This window comes from Silene latifolia, chromosome 2 (assembly GCF_048544455.1).
Source record: "Silene latifolia isolate original U9 population chromosome 2, ASM4854445v1, whole genome shotgun sequence".
NCBI classification, from domain to species: Eukaryota; Viridiplantae; Streptophyta; class Magnoliopsida; order Caryophyllales; family Caryophyllaceae; genus Silene; species Silene latifolia.
In genome coordinates this window covers 28,241,269-28,249,420 of record NC_133527.1, presented here as the reverse complement: position 1 = coordinate 28,249,420, position 8,152 = coordinate 28,241,269, and the positions used below count along the sequence as shown (strand labels likewise).

Here is an 8,152-nt window from a genome sequence, read left to right as displayed (position 1 = left end):
AGAAGTATCTGGCACAAGTAAACACCAAGCTGGTCGTGCCTCCAAAGGAAGTTCCCGGTTTTAAAAAAAAGGATGAGTCCTAACTCCCTCCTACAGTTCATAAACAGTGGTCTCTCTGATATGCAAATTTTAGATATGTTCAGTGTTAATCTCATTCAAGTCAAGTTATATGGCATGTGTGTCCGAGACTATCTCCAGCCGATTTAAACTTTATCATACTCAGCTATTATATAAACAACTCAAACTTTGACAAACCAAACACTCTGTTGAATTAAGACACAATGAATGAAGATGATATTACATTTTTGACTAATTAACGCCAATTAAAGCTTCGTTGCTCCAGCTTATGGGCTAATCTCTATGACACAGATGATTAAGATAACATAAGAGTTTCACACAAGCAAGTCAGAGATACGCCTTTTAATCCGAGATGGTTTCGGCCTTCTCAAATTTATCGTGCTCATGAAACTATGACAAAAATGTTTGTTCCATATGTAATTCTTGTAGATACACTATTTGACTTATGTAGTTACATGAAAAAATTGTGTAGATGCTCCAATTATATATAAAAAAATATCCTGGTTTCAGTATGCTTCCATCTCTCTCTCTCTCTTTATTCATGCAATCTCTATCTTTCTTTCTCTTTGTTCCTGCAATCTCCATCTTTTCTCCTTCAATTCTTCAAACCTGCATCAAAGCCTTATAAATTTAAAGATAAACACTTAATCAGAATTATAGTCAGCATTGCATTTTCCCAAAATTTGTCTACTAGAATTATTATTTTACCTGTTCAAGAGTTCATGCTCTCTCAGGACAATTTCTCGACTATCATGGAATCCTAATTCACCACTATTGCATTTTCTTGGCGCTTTCTTATGTTCTTACACAGCTTTCTCCTTTTGGGATACCATTCTTTTCCAAACCCCTTAGTTTTTGATTGTATAGGATTTAAGACGGCAACTTCAGTCGACATCTTTGTACCTAACAACATTTGAAGCTCCTTTTTTTGTTTCTCGACTTATCGCATGTGCTACCACTACTACATTCAGACGTACTACTATTGGAGAGCAGCCTGTCCTTGAAACCTTTTAAGTATGTCCATGAAATCTTCTACATACTCGGACTTCTTTTCTGCGATTGTCACACGTGAGAATATTTCAAACCATAGGTTACCAAGCTTGTTTTTCCAAACCTCTAAAGCATTGCAATCATCATTCAAAGTTTGAGGCACATTACCACAAAGTGGCTAGCATAGTGCCAATTTGCTCCACCTACCTAGCAAATAATGATTTGGAATTTTTCGAATCCTTGTTCCTTCAACACATAGAGAGCATGTCGGCACAGAATACCATGCCTCAAATTTATTGCATGTGCAGCTCAACTTTACTCCATCAGAATTGAAACAAACATAATATACCTTATCACGATCATGGATGGTAATGTTATCAGTTGTATCAACCACAAAAACTTTAGCACCATAAATAAAACAGGCAGCGTTCCACTCATTCTGAAATTCAAAAAATATGATTGGAATGTAGAACTCGGAAGCGTGCTTCTCGAAAGAGTGAGGTGTTTAGCGGTATATTTTGAGATTCATTGTTTCTAAACACTGAGGGGGCTCTTGTTGTCGCTAGGTACGTAATAAGGGGTTACAGTTATGCTTATTCAGCTACTAGGTACGTCCCTAGTATTGTGTTGTCCTACGATATGTATTCTTCAAATATACTATAAGCTATTAACCTAAATTGTTTTTGTGTCGGTCGACTTAAGGTATGTACATCTATTGGTTCTATGCTTGAGGTCAGGTCAAAACATACCACCAAAAAATACATTGATTTTGTCTTGAGATTAAAAAAATACGCTAATAAATTACGAAATAGTCTGACTATTCATTGTTTAAATTTGTATTAGAACTAATTCACATCAATTAGATTACAAGATACATTAATCAAATTCGGAAAACAACAGATCGTAGTCATTGTCTAAATTTGTCTTAAAAATATTTGTTACACATTTGTCAGTTCAAATTCTCATCAATTGGATTACCAGATACATTAATCAGATTTGTAAGACAACAAGTGTTATTCATTGTCTAAATTTGTCTTAAAACTGGCAAGCATGAATTATATTACCAGATACGCCATCTTAAAACTGACACGCATCAATTATATTACCAGATACGCCAATCAAACATTAAAAACAAGAGGGCTAATTTGTCATCTGCTTTTTTCTGAAGACTAATAAGCATGAATTATATTACTAGATACACCAAATAAATATCAAAAATAACTGCAGAAACCTTCAACACTATGTATCATCTGATTTATTTATCACTGATTCTTACCAATCACTTCATTAGATACACTGACTCCCAACAATAAGAAGACGATCAAAACAAACCTTGAAAGATGAAGTCACATCAATTTAAAATATATTCATACCTAATTCAGAACATATATTTCCGATGTCATTACTAGCAGCTGGAACAATTGAATCAGTAGGATCGACCAAAACACTAGATTCTTCGATTTCCATTAGGCCCCTACAAATCGAGACAAAAAACGTAAACCTTTAAAATCAAAACAGTACAAATTGACAGGTACATACATCAATTATGAGGTAAAAGTTGTAAAAATTTCGGAGACGTACATTAATTCCTAGAACAATTTGTATCAATTAAAACCAATTTTGTTGAATTTCTGGCGTTATCGACTGAGAATCGCAATATTTTTGAGTTTTTCGACATGTTTTCTTTTGAGGACTAGTGAGAGAAGTTAAAGGTAGAGATAAGGGAAAAGTCTAGTATTGTTGCGTGGTAGGGCTTTTATTTGTTGTCATTGACAATATCAGCCGTACGATGTTTCTAAATCTTGTGGTTATAGTTCGTTCTTACCGTTTGTACCGAGTGTTCGTTCTCACCGGATCTTGACTCTATATATATATATATATATATACTCCCTCCTATTCTTCTTTTTCTTCCCCTTTGGATGGGGCACAATATTTAAGGAAGTGAATAAAATATGAATTGTGAATTGGGTGGGGTTTGGTGATAGGAGAGAGGAATGAATAAAATAAGGAATTGTGAGTTGGGTGGGGTTTGGTGATAGGAGAGAGAAATGAATAATTATGAATTAAATAAGAAATTGTGAGTTGGGTGGGGTTTGGTGATAGGAGAGAGGAATGAATAAAATAAGATTAAAAGTTTCCAAAAAAGGAAAGGGGAAGAAAACCTGAATAATCCGTTTTAGGAAATAGGGAAGAAAATAGAGAATAGGAGGGAGTATATATATATATATAGGATCCGGTGAGAACGACTAGTATCTAAAGAATACAGCTAACATTAATCAAAAATTAAGCGCGCCCAAGTCAGTGATATTACAAGTCCCACCCCAAAACTCCCACTAACTGATACGAGCCCACCATTCAAGTTCCAACATGTCAGGCTTCCCCCACCAACAGACGACAACCACTACGACCAGCCACCACCACGACCACCTACATACGACGCCGACGACACAACTACCATCATCATACGACGGCGAGCCTCTTACTCTCTCATTCCCAACTCGTCACTGTCGCGACCAGATTTGCGGTGCGGTGCGATGCTTCCAATGGCGAGGAACCTGATTCGTGACAAAGAAGTCGCCGGCGACAAATACTTCAGCATCCTAAAATTCGGCAACAACTGATTTCCATTTGTATGAATTCTCACTATTTCACCAGTCAACATCTAATGACGACACCACCCATAACACACCTTCATTATTTTCCAATCAATTTCAATGTATCTACACTAATTTTCGATGCATCTAGCCAGTATTTCGATGTATCTAAGATAAATACACAAAATTATTTATTAGGCACATCAAAATTGCTCTGAGATACATCAAAATTACTCTAAGATACATCAATATCAAATTTGCTTCGATCTTTAATTTGATGATGAATCTGATGATGGTGACGGAGAAAACAAAGGTGATGGTAATGAGGAGATCTTTAGTGGTGCGACTTGGCATGACGCTCCTGAGGTTGACGACGGTGATGGTTCTCCTGAAATGCAACTTCGTCCGGCGAGGATATCGTCTGAGCTCCGGCCGCATACGAGTATAATAATTGGATTTGTGAAAAAGGATGACGTGTGGCAATGAGATTGATGGATTTATTTGATGAGACTATTGTCGTAGCTCTGATTACATGGCTCTTGTTAACTTTAATGATTATCAATGGTGAATCGGGGGAAATTAGCAAAGGAATTGGGATTTTCTTGGTTAGTTAGAAATCGGGATTGAAGTTGAAAAATGAAAGAAACATGTGGGCCTGATGGATATAATTAATGTGATAGTTAATAGGTTTAATTCAATAGGTAATATATATCAGCCGTTTATTTCACTCTCATCTAAGGGGGAGGGTCGTTCTCACCGTTCTCACCGAGTGGTCGTTCTCACTGGATCCTACCTCTCTCTCTCTCTCTCTCTCTATATATATATATATATATGTAATTAGGTCAAATACATTGAATCACACGATCTAGTGATTGCACGGCTAGAGACATTTTGCTACACAAGTCATGGCTAGGGTTTTCATAAAATAATATAGCATAATCAAATCTAAAATAGCTTAGCCAAAAATAAATTAGAAAAGATAGAAATACATTTGATATTTTATGAAAGAATAAACCAAAACGATATTCTTATCATCTTGAATATTTCGGTTTAATTAAAGTAAGGAAACTAGAAAGATTTCCAAGATTTGTAAATATAAAATATCTTTAAATTGAAGGGTAGGAGATTTATGTCTGAATAGGAAACGAAATCTAGTCAATCTTGTTGGTGAAAGATTTAATAATATCTTGTAAACAAGATATAACAAAATCTTCAACAAAAGATATGTAAACCTAGATTCCTATCTTACACAAATCCCACAAAATAGAAACGATATATTATGGTTTTGAAAGATAATTTTCAGTTTAAAACTAAAACTAAAATAGTTTTAGAAAATAATGAAAAACATCTAAGGATACGGTCTCCTCAGCTTAGAATATCGTTCCCTCGGGTTCTGCTGAGTTCAATATCACCTGACTTAACAGTCCCCTCAACTGAGGATATTGTTCCCTCAAGTGTTATTTTAGGTTGTGTATAGTTTTAAAACCTCTTTTTATAATGTATGTCCTTAATCTTGTTCTTGAACTCTTCTTAGACTTTGGGACGACTTTATAAATATGTACTTGACTTTGATCATCTTCTCTATGCTTCCTTTAGGTCCAAGCCTTAGTACTTAAATAATATACACTCCAAAATATACCAAGTTCATAAAACCATAAATAAAATAACTTAGAAATAAAACGATATTGGCATTCTTCAAAACCTAATAAGACCTAGAGTCAACAATTGGTAACAAAAATGATCCTCGGTAGTAACTAATCAAAGCAGGCTAATTGGTCCTTTTACATGTGATAATATTCTTTAGTAGGGATTATTGAATAGTTGTATGATAAGAAAATGTGGATTATTTAGGGTCAATTTTTATAAGTTATCCTCTCGATAGTGTGAGAGCAAAAGAATATTTCGGAAATAAAAGTTACAAAACTATACAATTTTACTCCGCCAAGATTGAACTTGCAATGCCAATTCGTACTAATGAAAAGTTTCTCTCAATCTACCAAATTAGTCACATGTGCCCTTGATTTTAGTATGTGACAGGTGTTGGAGCTTGTGTCCTCCGCAAATTAGTGTGATAACATTTGTAAATCTCTTACTGGTTCAGAAGGGTATACTTCGTATTTTATCAGTTGATTAACGATTACCTAATAACGGTTGGCTTGCTAGAAAGTTTGACGTTATTATCATACAGATGGCGGTGATCAACTGGTCCCTAAAAGTCACACCTAAAGGATGTGCTTGAGAAATGTGATTGTATGAGAATATAATCACATTAATGCCTTATCCTTCTCCTTTAAAATGTGAGAACTTCCCTAAAATCCTTCTCCTTTAAAATGTGAGAACTTCCCTAAAATTAGTCTTATGAATAGTGTTGCACAATGAATAGGGCTTAGTAATAGTAGTCTTCCTTCAAATCTCAGCGGTCCATTGCTATTTAGATTAGATTTCATCTCAGCCGTTCACCTCTCACTCATCCTCTCATCTTATATTTGTTTGTTGCAATCTTGTTGTTGTTTCAAACTTACAATCTTATCCCGTCACCGCTCACTCACCCTCTCATATGATAACTTCCAACTCCTACGCTCACCTCTCATTCACCCTTCTTTTTAGATTCCGGCGTTCCTAGATCACTAGGCGGCTGATTTGTGCAGTTTGTAAATTCTCTCTCATTAATTACTCCTAAATGCAAAATCTAAATTCCACATATTCCCTTCAGAATCCTCACAATGATAGGGGAGATCGACAGCTACGATAATGATGTTGTTGGTGCTGATAATGATGATTCTTTATTATGATGATAAAGATTAGTTGATTACGACAATGATGATGATGATGATGAAGATTACGACGACGATGATGAAGTTTGTGCTATTGTATTCGACTACTTTTGTCGGTAAGTTCTGATTACTTGTGATTCAGTATATTGGTGATAAATAGCACATGCAGAAAGCTTTAGCTTTACAGCAGTTCACAAACACCACAAATCAAACAGTTAATACCCAATAAAATGAGGACTGCTTAATGGAGGTTAAAGGTATTCAAATGTAGGCTTTAGTCGAATATAGGCCAGGTTCATGTTAAATTTTTGGTCCACGGACAAGCGGGTCAGCGGGTTTGGGACAGGTTAGTGAGCTGGGCCTTTGTATTTTTTTAAAAATGCCTTATCCGTACCCGCTTTTTTAGCGGTCGAGATGAGTCGGATTCAATGGACAGCATGACCAATAAACAACTCTAATCGAGGTATACGCATTTAAGAGGTTCATGCGACAAATGTGCCAAGCTAATAAGGTATACAACAAGTCTTGCTATAGACTACTATATCCGTCTATAGTAAGAGACTGGTCAAATACCCTTAAAGTGATGATATTTTTGGACTCCATCACACAAGTTATTGTTTGTTTATGCATAATGTGATATGTTACTTGGTTCATCTTTAGTTATAGACGGATAGTTACCGTCTATAATAAGATTTTGTGTAAGGTATATTGTGTCAACTGTGAATGGAATTAAGGAACACATAGAAATGAATTAATGAAGGCTACTACTAATTGGTTGGCTGAGTGGTATAGAACTAATTGGTTATCAGGATAGGTGATTAAATCTGAAATTTGAAATGCGTTTCAAAATTTGTGTTTCAGGTAAAGAACTAAAGAATTCTTTGACGCCGCTTGGCCAGTACAATGATATTGAATTAGATGATGTACCAAATACAACTTAAGTGAATCAATCGTAATGGTAACTCTTATGATTATTTAATGTTTTTACTAAGAATTACTCCCATGTAGCATAAGTAAAACTCTTATGGGCCGAATATGTGCCAAAGACAAACTAGAGCATAGACCCCTGCAACTACAGACATTACCCGGTAATGATAAAACTCTTATCAACTAATAATGGTAAAACTCTTAGGAATAGACCACAAAATGTGCCGAAGACGGACTCACTTTTGTATAAGTTTTTGTCCTCTTTTTAGCAACGAAGTTATTTTAAACAGTTAGGTGTCGTTCCTTTTGTATTTGGATTTATATATGTACTATAAATGAAAATCGAGTTTGTATACTTGGCATAGAAAGCTTTCTGTCCTCTTTTTAGCTTTTCAACCTTTAGTTACACCAATTGTCATGACCATTGATTGTATTTGTACAAGAGTATATTATTCACAATTTTTAAATTTTAATCCTACTTCGATTCGTTAATCTAAAATATAGTCGGGTCTTGATTCGTCCAATACGTGTTATGATTAGGATTTTTCGTGATTTGATGATTGCATTGCTGATGTAGATGATTAATAAACCAATTTCGAAATCAAAAAAAGATAAAAAGCAGAAAATGGTTCTATATTACTGGTAGAGTATGGAGGGTAGAGTGAATCGAGCGTGTAGTGAGCTTGTGGTTAGGAGTTACCCGGATCACCCATCTAGCGGGAGAGAATTCTAGGCTCGGCTACGGTCAGCTTTGACGTTTTCTTTAAGTGACGGAGTTTAGTTTTTTTT

The 8,152-nt window shown here is 35.3% G+C and overlaps 1 long non-coding RNA gene across 1 annotated transcript; it reads right to left on the bottom strand.

Annotated features, from left to right (window-relative positions):
• Positions 1–445: 445 nt before the first annotated feature.
• On the bottom strand, positions 446–2,536 carry LOC141629063 (uncharacterized). The gene is made up of 3 exons (XR_012537219.1): positions 2,442–2,536; positions 787–1,131; positions 446–699 (listed from the first exon to the last, which is right to left on the bottom strand). It is a non-coding gene; the product is annotated as an uncharacterized LOC141629063 (long non-coding RNA).
• Positions 2,537–8,152: the final 5,616 nt, after the last annotated feature.